The following is a 14,430-nucleotide window of genomic DNA, read 5'->3' as shown; positions in this document are numbered from 1 at the left end:
TTGCATGCAACAAAAATATGAAAAACACAATCGTCAAGGATGAACAGAAATGATACATTAAACTTTTGTATTAGGTTGATTGATTGAGTTTATTTTACTTCGCTTTCCTACCACTTCTGTCTAATCGCGAAGATGAAGATGAATGTTAATATAATATTGATGAAGTGAAGGGACACACAAAGAACACCCATCTCAGCCCGGATTCAAAGCCCCTGACGTCATACTGCACTGTGCTTACCACTCCACCACGACGGTCGCACTTTTGTTTTACAATTCAAACTTTTCAGACTCTATATCATGGTCATCATAATATACTAGATAAATAAAATACTAAGAGTATTTTAAAAAGAAGAATATATATTCGTAATTTAATTAATGGAAACTAGATATTTCACGTCTACCATCAAAGATTACAACACAGGCTTAACATTATTCACTTAGAATAAATTACTCTCATATTTCTTTTACTCACATTGTATAAACAATGGATATTTTAATGTTCTTCTATCAGAACACAATGATTACTTGAAGGATGGTAAACAATGCAAATAATGAATGTAGTAGCTATTGAAATTGCCTCTTCAGTATTTGTACTTTTGTTATTTAGTTTCTTTCCTTCCACACTTGGCTAATCATGATGATGAGAATGAGTGATGATTAAATTAAATTGATGAAGGAATACTAACAAAAGAACATCCATGCCCAGGCAAGGACATGAACCTGGAAACTTCGGTGAAATGCTGTATTTTAGTGTGTTTATAAAGTTTTGTATGTGTGTGATTTTTAATGTATCTTGCCTCTAAATCTTGTACATTAAACTGTATAAAGGTAAAAGGTAAAGTGTTCCCCTGTGCATAGCACCACGCCATGAAGGCGTATAGGGGGTGTGGGGGTAACGCCCCACACTTTCTTGATCCGGTCGTGAGTGGGGGGTGATGTGATCAGCATTACGCCCCTGACCGCCTTTACCACCCCAGGGTTTCCCCCAGGTACCCATGTTATTCGACGCTGGGTGGGCACCGGCCGGGGATCGAACCCGGGACCTTTAGCATGGTAGTCAGACGCGTTACCGACTGAGCCACCGCGGCCAATAACTGTATAAATGTGCATGCTATTATTTACAACGAAAAATCTAATTAAATTAATTAATTAAATCCTACACAAATTACACAAGAACATGCAGTTGATGGACAGTCCAGAAACTACATATTTGTGGAGAACATTTTAGTGAGTAGTTTGCAAACACAATTGGCTGTTTTTTTAATGTGAATGTGAAAACTGTTTAGTTTTGCATCAAGAAAAGAAAGCATGTTCTTAAAGGTCCTCACAATGACTTATAATGCACATTGTGTCAAGTAGAATAATTTATTAGGGAAATCTTTAGGCTACTCCATATTACCTGGTTTTACAAGTTAAGGTAGTCTGAATGTTTTCCTGTCTAAAAGGTTTATGTATAACTGTGTTTTAAGCAGTATAATTCAGGGTTTTTCCGTGACCTTGAATTAAATTGGCAGAGTGGATGGAGACTGACCCAAGTATCAATATGAGATAAGAAACCACAGTCTGGAAACACGCCATTAAAAAGTTATAAGCCAAAACTAGTTGGGCTAACTATGGCAGTGGAATAAGACAACTGAAAGATGTGACTTGTAAATTGAATACAGACCACTACTAGTGTATCGTAGCACTCTATGATGAAAATGTTACAGTAGGTGTTCAAAATAAAGACTCCCAGCGTTGATGCAGACACAACAACTATGCAAAGCTCTGTCGCATCCACGCTTATCATCCCTGAAAATGCCAGCAGGTCCTCCTCACTCTCTACCAGAGTTTCGTAGACAACATTTTTGTCATGACTCCACAAAAAAACGCGAGGGGGCAGATCAGGTGACGGAGCTGGCCAAGGAACATGACCACCTCCTCCTCCTCCTATCCATCGTCGAGAAAAAGTCTGATTCAGATGGTCACGAGCACCATGTGCAAAGCCTAATCTTTCAGTTGTCTTATTCCAGTATCACAGACAGCTCCAACTAGTTATAGCTTATAACTTTTTTAATGGTGTGTTTCTGGACAGGGGTTCCTAATCTCATATTGATACTTGGGTCAGACTCCATCCAACCTACCAGTTTGATTCAAGGTCATGGAAACACCTTGTACAATAAAATAAAACAAAAATAAAGATGCAACGAATGTTGCTTTCATTATAATATTGATCATATCTTCACTTCATTGTCTAGCAAATGTCTACAGACTATTTATAACTCTCACAATGCTTCGTATGACAATGAGAAAGATTGTGAATATACTATATAAGACTTATATTTATAAATATCAGTATATTTATTTAAAGTTTCTTACAATGATCTTCAAAAAGTATTTTATCACACAGAATAATTTAATGGTATAATGTTTAGGCTATGTTATTGTTGTCTAGGAACAAAAATATATTACAGTTATTAAAGTGAAGTTGTATGTATAAATTTAAAACTAAACTCAATGGAGCAACAGTATAAATTTAAAACTAAACTCAATGGAGCAACAGCCCTTTGAGGGCTAAGCCTTACCAAACGGGTTTTTAATGGTGATGTGTGTGCAATGTGTTGACTCCCATTGGTGCTTTGAGACTGAGGACTGCTACTTCTTTTCAAGTGGGACAACACTGAAATCTTAGGGGCTACCAAGGGAATCAAACCTGCAACTGTTAGCACCAAAGTTGAGAATTCCAAACATTTGGCTGCATGAGAGCCTTTAAATCGTATGGATTTTTAGGATTTTATATCTCGTCTGTCTATTTTATTGTGTACCAAGGCATGAAACTAGTTTAAGCAGTCTGAACTCTTATATGACGACTGTGCACAGGGACTTATAGATCACACTGAAGGAAGTGTAACAGAGCTTTCAGAACCAGGTGGCAAGCGATACTGATCACTTGAAATGAACCTTCGGAAATAAATGCCATGCCCATCCAGTGCGAAAGATTGCATGCTACACATGCTGCTTGTCGCGTGTGCCTCACTCTGGTCTTCTTGTTTTCTCAATAGTACACACTGTGTTACCATGGACTGTTGGTTCCAATTGCAGTGTGTGTGCAGTCTGAGTTTGTATTGCTTGTCACTCAGGGCAAAACCCGCATGTTGCAAGTTACTTCAGTCTGAAAGCTCCCTTGTGCTACATCCACACTTGTATCAACATCTTGACTGGCCTAGTGTGGATGGGAGGGTGTGTCGTAGCTGTGTATCATATGGATGCAGGCACGATTAGGCATTCTCTCCAATTCTCCTCCAGCAGTTGAATTGAGAAGCATGTACTGCACAGATATTGAAACAGAGTAGAGTCACAGCTTGGGAGGAGCAAAGCAAGGGGGGAGGGGGGAAGAGAGAGAAAGAAAGAAAACACTGGGCAAGGATAAATGTTACCATGCCATATGAAAGATCTGGCTTATTATAGTCACATTACAAAGAAATAAATCTTTTTTTTCCTCACTTCACTCACAACAGAGCTGTTCCTGCAGAAGTCACATCATGTTTATACTTGTTTCCTAAAAACAGTAAACGTCAAGCATAAACCTTCTGACATTTTAAAATTGTTACCTGACAACTCACATGTATGTGCATGTGCTTGATGCAAATCTCGAAAATGATGTCACATGGATATAAGTGTGGATGTGACTTTAAAATGTATCATATCAATGGGTACCTGGGGGGTAAAGGTGGCTGTATCATAGTGCTGATCACACCAGCTCCAAAATGGCTGAGATTAAGAATGTGTGGGGCCCTAACCCCACATCACCTAAATGTGCCTTCATGGCACAGTGTTGTATGCCCAGGGAACTTACCTTGTCATTGTAAAGAGAATATCACTATTTAAAATATATTCCATTACATAATGTTACGTTTGAGAACCGTAGTGTTTTATTAATAGAGCAGTCACAGTCACGTTTAGTGTTATGTGTACAATATTACTTCAGTGCTATTTAGTCCCTAATAATTTTCAATCGAGAAAAATGATTATGGATGTGTTCAGATGATAGAGAATAGTGGACAATAGCTTTATGCTGTAAGTGCATGGGGGGGAAGGTTACCTTCTGCAGAGCATTACACAGCTGCAACTCAAGTTCTGCAGAAGTATGAGATCTTAGGTATGCTTTACACCAATCCAAGAATATATGTATGATCTATGAGCACACTTGGACAGCAACTCCGATGACTTTCAGACCATAAGTTGGATGGGAGTGTTAATAGTGGCCAAGAGTCCACTCCCCGCTCCAGGAGGGGGAGGGGGGTTGTAGTGGTACTGTGCATTGTCACAGAATTTAGTCCCATTGACACTATTTCCTAGCTTTCGAGACCAAAGCCCAAATTGTCTTACAATACTGGGTGAAGAACACTTAGGAATTGAAACTCAACTGCTTGCACTCACGACCCATTGCATCCAGTGGCGTAGCGCAGTTCTCTGGGGGCCCTCTGCAAGTAAAATATTGGGGGGCCCTCAGTGAAACAAAAAAAATATCGAGATGATGCCAGAGTGGGACAGACACACAATAGTTAGCACCCCCCCCCCCTTCCCAGATGTAATATGAATTAACTTTAACCCTTCCTTCCCATTTTTTGTCGTCAACTTAGGCTATACATCAGTTTAGTAGTTTGTGGAAACTAAATCAGGGTGGTCTGAATCTCTGATAAATTACTGGATGAAGAAATTATAAATATTTTATCTTACTTCAACACTGTGGCACAGCCAGGGTTATTTTTTTAAGGAGGGTGGAGGCTTCACACAGCCAACTATTTTGTTCCTGATCCTTTGTATTCTTTGTTTGAAAAGTTTTTTTTTTAAGATGTAGGTTACACATACACATATATTTTAAAAAAATACTGTTTAAAGCATAGTAAACTATACTATTTTGGACATGGAGGTGGATGTGCCTTCAGCCCATAAAGCCATCCTCTGACTATACCAGGCCAAGATTCAACGTACGAGCCGTTCACATTACGCTTCTAATACTAACAGTGAGTTATATACTCAAGCAAACTTACCATTTCAGTTGTGGGGGTTGAACTGGACCTCTAGATTGTCGATGGTGACCTAACATCAAAACGTTAATTGCAATCTGCTGCGAAGAAATAGCAGCAGACTCCAGTCTTGAGAGAGAGAAAATTAAGCAGAGACCGGACTTTATTCACTGAAAACGTATCACTCAATGAAATGCCGATTGGAGCACTGAATACTTTGTATACCCTGCGTGGTGGAATTGGGGTTACTGGACCTAAGGATAAAGAGAAAACTCCACCTCCTGAGTTTTTAGGTCCCTTTAAGTAAAATGTAACAGGTGTGAAGTTCACACCTGTTACATTGTGAACAATGTGGGAAATTTATCTTAGATCTTATTTCAATCTCATACTGAGGTCCAGCCTCCTTGAAAATATTTGGTGGAAAGTTACATTTTAAATATCATGTAATATAACTGGTCAAAAAAGCCCATGAATTATCAAGTTTGTTTGTTTATGTATTGTGTAACAATAAGGCATCGACCAGTTGAGCAAATGAATCTTTCTGCTCGATTCACAATTGTACTACACACACACTACACTACGTTTACGAAACCTACGTAGCTATAAAAGTATGAGATGAGAGAAGTTTCCTATCCATTGTCATCTGTGAGCAGGTAACTTAATTCTGAATTTTGGAGGAGACCCATAATGTCAAGTTGTCCGAGCCCCTCTAGCTGAGACAATACGCGACTGCTTATTATCGCAGACTTCGTCATATGATATGTTACTGGGAACCAAATTTCGGCCTCATAAACCAATTTTTAAAATTTGCGACACTATTTGCTTAATTTCTGGGATTAGCCAATATAAAATGTCAGGAGCACAGAGAGAGAACATAGCGGCAGTGGCGTAGCATGGACATTTCGAGTGGGAACGCCAAGTCCGAAGGAAGGTCGGCCCTTTTTTGCTTAATAATTTACTTATGGAATTAGTTGCCACAGGTATTGTTTATTTGCCTGAAATCAGATGGGTTTTCAATAAAACATCATCTATGCATGTTTTAGCAAGAAAATGAGATGCCTCACTATGCCACAAGTCATTAGAAAACCTACCTGAATCACAAGTGCCTCTGAACAACAGTAGACGTCATTGTTGTGGATGATCCAACTACTGATTGATTTGGTTTATTTTACTTCGCTTTTCTACTACTTTTGGTTAATTGCAAATATGAATATGAGTGATATTTATGAAGTTGATGAAGGGACACTCATAAAGAACACCCATGCTAACGCCGGGATTCGAACCAGGGACCTCTGTCGTCTTGGCATGCTGTGCAAAACACTCTGACACAGAGGTGGGTGGATGATCCAACTATCGTACACTCGACTGACGTAACAGTGCCGATTAGTAATTCAGACCACTGTTTATGGCATCTTGGAATGGTGATAAACATTTTAAAATAATTTTGTCCACAGACCATTCAATGTTAAGAGTTTTCAAATGAGTGCTAAACATTTCCAATTGACACAATATTAACCAGTTAGATACTAACAAAAAAATAATAATGATAAAAAAAAAGAATAGTTTTGTAGGTTAAGTGGTAGAGCAGGCACAGGCTGAACTTCTACCACGAGGACTTCACCAACTTATTTGACAAAAACTGTGTTGATCTTTTAGTTTTTAATACACATCGCTGTTCGTGCGATAAATTATACAATGCAATGGTCATTAAGAAATAGTATATTTGAGTTTGGTAAAGGTACGTCAGTCAATATTGCGTATTGTAGCATCACACAGCACGAGTGGCACGAGCGCGAAGAACCAGGTAGGAATTCTACAGCTGTCGTCTGCTTCAGAAGGCAGGAAGGGTCACATGAACCAATCACGTAGTCCTCTGCTCCATAAGCTGGCTTACAAGAGGGCATTTGCGCGTGTGCTGTAGAGATCCAAGCCTGTCCAAGCTTTCCCTCCAGAAAGACAGCAAGGAATATAGAGTTCTTTACTCCGAACCTGCCCGGCGTCCAGGCAGGAAAGGCATTGAAAAAATGCTGGAACGAATGTTGTTAGTGGAGCGTTGCAAGCAGATCACGAAAAATAGCTATTATAATGCCATGAAGGTCAAACATATATGAAATTAGTCAAGATTTACTTTATATTTACAGCATTTACGTATTTTTTAAATTTTAAATCAGGGAACGCCGGGTGTATGGGCATACTATAATGCTACGCCACTGCATAGCGAAGCCCCTACAGCTTCCCCCCCCCCCAAACACACATTGCGGGGGTGGCCGTTACGCCACTGATTGCATCTAAGTCAAGAACATAAGCCACTTGGCTATGCAGTAGGCCTTACTTGATTCCTCAGGTAGACCTTTTTAAAAGCTCAGATACAATGATAAAATAATATTTCCAGAGCATTTTTTACCAATTACTAGGGGCGCCAACTTTTCAAAAATGTTTGGTAGGCTCACACTTGACTTACAAAAGTTCTCCAAAAAATAACTTATAAATTTGTATTATTCTTAATTAGCACTGCTTTCCTACCATGTTTCGCTATTCATGGCACTCACAATGAAACACCCACGCCCACGCTACAATCTATCTGTGGCTAGATCACGAGTCCAGCACTCAACCTACTTCGCATCTGCATTTCTGAACCAAGTAATAAAGTGCCTAAGGTAAAGTTTTATTCCACAATATTGTTAAAATCAAAAAGGAGTACCGATAGCATCACTTCACTTTTTCAACTTTTTTGTTGTGAATACAGAGCAAGGAAAAAACACATAATATGCACCTCCCAAGTAAACTTTGATAAAAACCAAAACCTTCAATTCCAAATCAGATGGTTGTTGGGCACTTGAGTAGATAGCTCACATCAGTGTACATTATCACCTCAGTAGCTCGGAATTATGGACTCTAGTAGTTATTCAAATTGGTGTAAACTGTGCATAAATCACAGAATCATCTAAACACAAAAGTGCTTATAATTATTACTATTCTGCAACACTTGGTCAAAGCATGTGTTTGGCAAACAAGTCATATTTCAATTGGCCAAGTGACAGAAAAATTCAAACAAAATGCCAACTCTCTTTTCTCATAGCATAAGCACTTTGTATTTCCAGAAAACCCTTTTTCTCAGCCTAAAGCAGCTCCAGTAAGTCCTAGAAAGCACAATGCTTTTTGTGGAAAAAAAAAAAAAAAAAGCATGCAGGAGATTGCAAAGAACTATGTCTTGCAGTAAAATAAACATTAAGAGCAACATGTCTTCAGCACTTTACATCAGTAGGTACTGAGAAACCAGCCAAATTGGCCAATGCCTTGCTCGTGAATTTCATTTACAATCAATTTCTTCATTTAATCATTTTATCCCTGATGATGTAGAATGTAAATAAACGTGTGAAAATACTTGGAAACAATTTGCCTGTTATTTCTTATGCATACCACTGGCACTATACCCAATGTCACTCACAATCTTTCACCCACTTTTCTTGATGCATGCTACTAAAATGTCATACTGCTTTATAGATTTACCAGACATATGCATGTGTATATATATGAGAAAACATTCTACAAAAATAGTGATTTCTAAACGTTTTGGTTACTGCAAGCTCAATGTTAGTGCAAGTGCAGTGCTACAACAAATGTCAACACAGCGCCCACAAAACGAAATAAACAAGCGAAACCAGACGTCAACGTTACACAATTCCCACAAACCAAGCGACCTAGAAAATAAATATGCACGTGAGAAGATACAAAACCGCCAGCCATGCAAAGACAACTCTAATCGCGTTGGTCCGCCTTTAATTTTAACATCAATATTAAATTAAATTTTCTTTTGGTTTCATAGGCCAAAGGAGCTCAGTACCTATGAAACATTCATAACCACCTCAAATTACATTACAGCTGCTCCGTTAATCGTGTTTTATTTTCTGCTAACAACGGATCAATACGTTCTAGCACGAAGGTCATTCGTTTTCGCGCATGTTTGTTGGAGCTGCAAACTTCAGCGAGATTATATAAGAAATGCAATGTCTGTACATGTAGGTTCATTTTTCATGAAAACATATCATTTCTCAAGGTGCAACGAAAACACATGGAGCACACTCACTTCGCACACAAAGTTCTTTCTTACCAACGCAAAACACATCCCCCTCCCCCTTCCAGACATGGCAGGTTCTGCAACCAGCTGACTACCATAACAAAGAGAACTGTACGACGTTTCTTAGATTGTTGGCATGTACTTCACAACTTACTGACGTCCAACGGTATATATAAGCAATTTGTAACATGTTGAACCCTAAAATTAGTGCATTAATTAAATTAAATGACTCTGCAAAGCAATGTAAACATCGGCCAGCATGGTGTTGGTCCGTTCCGTCTTGCACGATTCGTGCTTTCAAGTAATGCGTAAATAACGTATTATAGCAATGTTCGTGTGTACAACATGCAACTAGGGCATATTAAGAGCATGTCATGCTCAAATTTCTTGAACTCTATCTACCTGTGCTTAAATACAAGAAAGCATTTCTAGTTCATAAACAAGATGGCTGATACTTCACTGTCAAAAACAAAGAAACTACAGACTATTCCACAAATGCAGATGAAACATACCTTCATGTACAGTCCTCGATAAAACAAAAAATGCACCAACCCTTTAAGAGTCTGTAAATTCAGTTAAGATTGCAAAATCACTTGAATAAAAGAACAATCACCATAAATAACACACTACGAATCTTCCATCTCAGCAACACGGAGGTCTGCTTCGATTTATTTTGCATCGTCTGCCTGACAGGGTTGGCAGCACACTCACTTATTACACTTGGTACACAATTGTCGGAATTTACAGATTTAGTATAATACATGGAAAACAACATTATTTTTTATTTTTGATCATGGAAGAAGCATTATAAAGAAGTGAAAGTTAGAACGTACACGAAATATAGTTCATGCTGTTGTACAGGAGGCTCATGAACTTCAAACAGAATTCTGTATTGCACTTAATAAGGGTAATCAGTTCATTTTTGGTGCCAGGTATCTGTACAAAATTCCTCATTTGGAGAGGTGTAAGTTCGTATTTTTAGAAGACCGTAATGGTAAATTTAGAGCCAAAATAGCAACGCATTGAGCCTTTGTGAAAAATTTTGGGGGCTGTTGAGGACATTTTAGAGGTTTTAGGGTGTGTGAAAATTACTGTTCGAGGGGAGGGTCAAATTGATCGATTCCGTCCTATGAACAAATTGTTTACACATGTTAATATTGAGAAATTTCAATCGAAAATGGACCACCCAATCAGTGGCGTTATCAGAAGGGACGCACAACCAACAAGAAAAACAAGTAAATATGTGTTCTTTTAGCTCGAATACGCATTCATGTATGGTATTTAGGTATATTAAATATAACTGCTATCCAAAAAATATTGAAATTTTAAAATATTTCAATATACATTAATATGTATTTTTCAAGTTTGGCCTCCCCGTCGTAGCTTTGTAATCAAGGGGTGATGGCAGCACATAGTGACATAGTGGTTCGTATTCCACTTTAAACTGTAGGCCCAGTTACGATTAGCCTTACTGTGGTTAAAGTGGACTTAAAGCACCAACTCAATCAATCAAGTTAAGTCTTGTGTCAAGAGAAGAGACAAATTGCGGGTAAAAATAAAAATAATCAGACACGTGTCGTCCATGATACCCTAGCCGAAAAATGAGAGATATAATAAACCGAATAGCCCGGTTATCTATCTCAATATACAGTATATTCGTCGCTGAACAAATCCCGTCAAAATACTGATCACAGTTATAATAACTATGCAGCTGGCAACCGGGTGCATGGTTATCTGCGCAGCTGAAGTGTGCGCCAGCACAAGATAAACTTTATGAGAAAGGATCTAGACTCAACGCACCTGTTTAGGCTTTTGTCTGTGTGCGATGAACAGCTGGGAGTATGAAAGATAATATTCGATGCAAATCTTTAAAAATAAAATATCTTTGTTAGAAAAACCTGCAGCATTATAATTTCATACGCGTGTAATAATTTGGGGGGCCACCAAATTTTCACAATTGTGGAGTATAGCTTCGTTACAAAAACTGTACAGCGAAAAATTACTGCAACTATAATCTAGAATAAAATGCCGCACACAGTGTAAGAAAAGAAAGCGAAAGAATGAAAAAGAAAGAAAGCGATGGAAAGGATGAGACAGAATTAAATAGGCAGAAAAGAATAAAGAAGTAAGAGTACAGAAGAATGAAGAAAACAAAAATAGAGAGGAAAATTATGATTCCATGTTCATGTTCGAACCGCTACTGTGCAAGGAGCCTCCACCAGGAGTGAAACTAAGCGACCCCTTGATTACAAGGATATTGCGTCATAAAACATTGAAAGAAAGAGAGCTAGGGAAACTGAGAGTGATCTCACATATAACTGTAGTTCTAATCCAAATTAGCCTATCTGTACATAAACTTGACTTATAACAAAAACATACTCTTTCCTCTTCTCGTCAGTTTTTCCTCCTAGTATCTTGCTATTAATATTTTTCTAACATACTTTATTTGTGTACCTTTCAAACATACTCTTTCCTCTTCTCGTCAGTTTTTCCTCCTAGTATCTTGCTATTAATATTTTTCTAACATACTTTATTTGTGTACCTTTCAAACAAACTCTTATTCTCTTTTCTATCCCCCCTTTCTCTCTCTGCCTCCTTCCTACTCTCTAATTGAGGGGTGTAGACGAGGTGACGCTCTCCGAATACATGCTTGGCATATGTCAATCTCCCTTCCACATAGTACACTCTGGACTAGCGAGGCTTTGGCGTCCGGACTCGCAGACAGTATATTCCTGTGTGGGGCTAATGTTGTGTGCTGTCCGTTCGTGATTGTCCCTTCATTAATTTCATCCTATCACCATTCAAACTCATATTCGCTCTTAGCCTAGCAGACTTCGTGGCGGAGTGATTATCACAGCGCGCTAAGCTGCAGGGGTTCTGGGTTCGAATCCTGGCCTGGACATGGGTGTTCTTTGTGAGTGTCCCTTCATCAATTTCATCATATCATCACTCATCCATCGTCGTGATTAGCCAAAAGTGGCAGAGAAGGGGCGCTAAAAAATCAAATACATTCAAAGGTGAGGAAATATCAGGTCGATTCTCTCTCTCTCTCTCTCTTTCTCTGTCTGTCTGTCTGTCTGCCTCTCCCTCTCTCTTGGTGTGTCTGGTTTTGCTTCTATTGTCTTTCTTCCTCTTTCATCCTCGGATTCTCTAACTCTACCTTTTCTTTCTTCCTTCATTTCAACTTTGTGTTTCTCTTTATATTTCTTTCTCTCTCTTTCTTTCATTTTCCTCCATCTCCTTCCATCACTTTCACTTTATTTCTGTCTTATCATATCTTTATGGAGCCGCGGTAATCTAGTCGCAAGGGTGTCTGACCGCGAGACACCCGGATTCGATTCTCTGGGTGTTTTCTAAGGTCGGAATTTTTCCTGCCTTGTCCGAGTATAAAACGGCTCTGGGGTACCTGAGGGGTAAAGGAGGCTGGGACGTGGTGCTGAACACATCACTTCCAAATCTGACCGAGATCGAGAATGTGTGAGGTCCAACCACTACACCCACCCTATGGCACGGTGCAATGTGGACGGGGAACTTCTTACCACACTCTGTGTAAATGATTCTTATTTTTTTTTTCTGTAGACTTGGATGGGCTAAAACAATTTCACGGTGGGCTGAAGACCATACTTGCCAAACGGTTGGCGATGCCCATTTGCGAATTTAGTGGAACGAAAAGATAAACATATATATTCCATCCGCATCAGGATACGATTTTCGTAAGGAGTGTTTCATGTGACGTCAGAATTCACAGTATTCGCACAGCTGCCATGTTCGCTGTCAATTTTGTTTGTTATGTTCAAGGGAATATCATGAAAGAACGCGAGCTTCTGTTTGAACAACAGAAAACTGCACAATGTGTCATCGTAAACAAGGTTCAAATCTCCCACCCGCTTGAATTCCGTATGTTTACAAGAACTGGCCTCCATCATGTCTGCTTGATCCCACATGCAACAGTTTGTGACGTAGGTGAAACACACCTACAGGAATTCAGTAAATAAAAGTAGCGCCGAAAATGTGCGTAACGAGTGATTAGATAACGAGACTCTTTCGACATTGTGCAAACTGCATAAAAATGAACAAATATTACCTCTTAATAGTTTGGTAATTCTGGCAAAAGGCTAGGAAACTTGATAACTGCAATACTGCCGGAACCTGTGGCCGAGTGGTTGGGCGGCCCCTGTGGCAGAGTGGTTAGCACATCGCGCTACGACGCCAGGGGTCCCGGGTTCGATTCCCGGCTCGGCCATGGATGTTTGTGATTGTCTGTCCTGAAAAGTCTTGAAATTGAAATATGAATGAAATGATATGAGTGAATGAAGTGTGATGGGGGAAGCTTCCGCATAGGGGCTTTCCTTTAAAAAAAAAAAAAAAAAGTGGTTAGCACATCGCGCTGCGACGCCAAGGGTCCCGGGTTCGAATCCCGGTCGGGCTTGGTTGTTTGTGAATGTCCATTCATCATTTCATCACTCATCCCCATCTTCGCAAATTAGCCAAGAGGCACAAAACGCGAAGTAAAATAAACTAAATCAATCAATCAATAGTTTGGTAGAATGTTTGTACAGCCTTATATCTAAGTTTATCTAAATTTGGGCTGAGGTATATTTAATTGTTCAAATTGAAACATCAACACTTAAATTGGTAAGTTTTTTTTTTTAAATATTTCTTCCATTCCTCTTCTCCCCATTCTTTTATGAGACAAATGAGCTCACAATGAGCTCTCAAGATAAAAAAAATTACAAGTTTGAAAATTTAGCTGAAAACATTCAATAATATCTGGAAAATATTTTGTAGCGAGAGCATTAAGTTTCTGAAAATTTCGTTATAAATATTCGAGGAAGTGAAGATAAATTGTATACTGCTCTGAACCAAATGTATATCATATCTTCCAATCCCTTGTTTAGACGTGTGAATAGGCATACCGAAGAAAGGGGGGGGGGGGGTTGTCAGGTCACTGTATATATTTCGCTCAATATGCCTTCCCATAATGGCATCTAAAATGCTCCCCTCCCTTAAAAACTTTCAGGGTTCTCATATGAACACACGAAGTGACCTTAACGTTCAGTTTCATTGCGTTAAATTAAACTTCATGTCTTATTTCATTTCTTTGTATTTCCTTCAAGTAGGTTTTTTATCATCTGTAAAAAAAAAAGAGAGCAAAATCAATTGAAGTAACTACCACAATGTGGTAAAATAGGTTTACGGTGGTAAAAGAGATTCTTTCAGAAAGAGAGAAAGAGACACATGTGTTTTTCCAATTTTTAGAGGCGGAGATAAGATGGGCACAATATGAGCAGTATCGGCGAATAAGGGGGCAGTTGTCCCCCCACTTTTTGCTACTTTTACGCC

At 38.9% G+C, this 14,430-nt stretch overlaps 1 protein-coding gene across 1 annotated transcript in view; it reads right to left on the bottom strand.

The window, feature by feature from the left end:
• The window catches only part of Ypel (Yippee-like), a 244,162-nt gene extending 234,404 nt beyond the window's left edge, over positions 1–9,758 (bottom strand). The window contains exon 1 of the mRNA XM_083124194.1: positions 9,600–9,758. The gene's annotated coding sequence lies outside the window, so the exon portion shown is untranslated. The remainder of the gene's footprint in view (positions 1–9,599) is intronic.
• Between the last annotated feature and the right edge of the window lie 4,672 nt (positions 9,759–14,430).

This window comes from Lepisma saccharinum, chromosome 6, assembly GCF_977018435.1.
Source record: "Lepisma saccharinum chromosome 6, izLepSacc3.1, whole genome shotgun sequence".
NCBI lineage: Eukaryota > Metazoa > Arthropoda > Insecta > Zygentoma > Lepismatidae > Lepisma > Lepisma saccharinum.
Note: the sequence above shows the minus strand (reverse complement) of the source record. Positions and strands in the feature narration are given on the sequence as shown.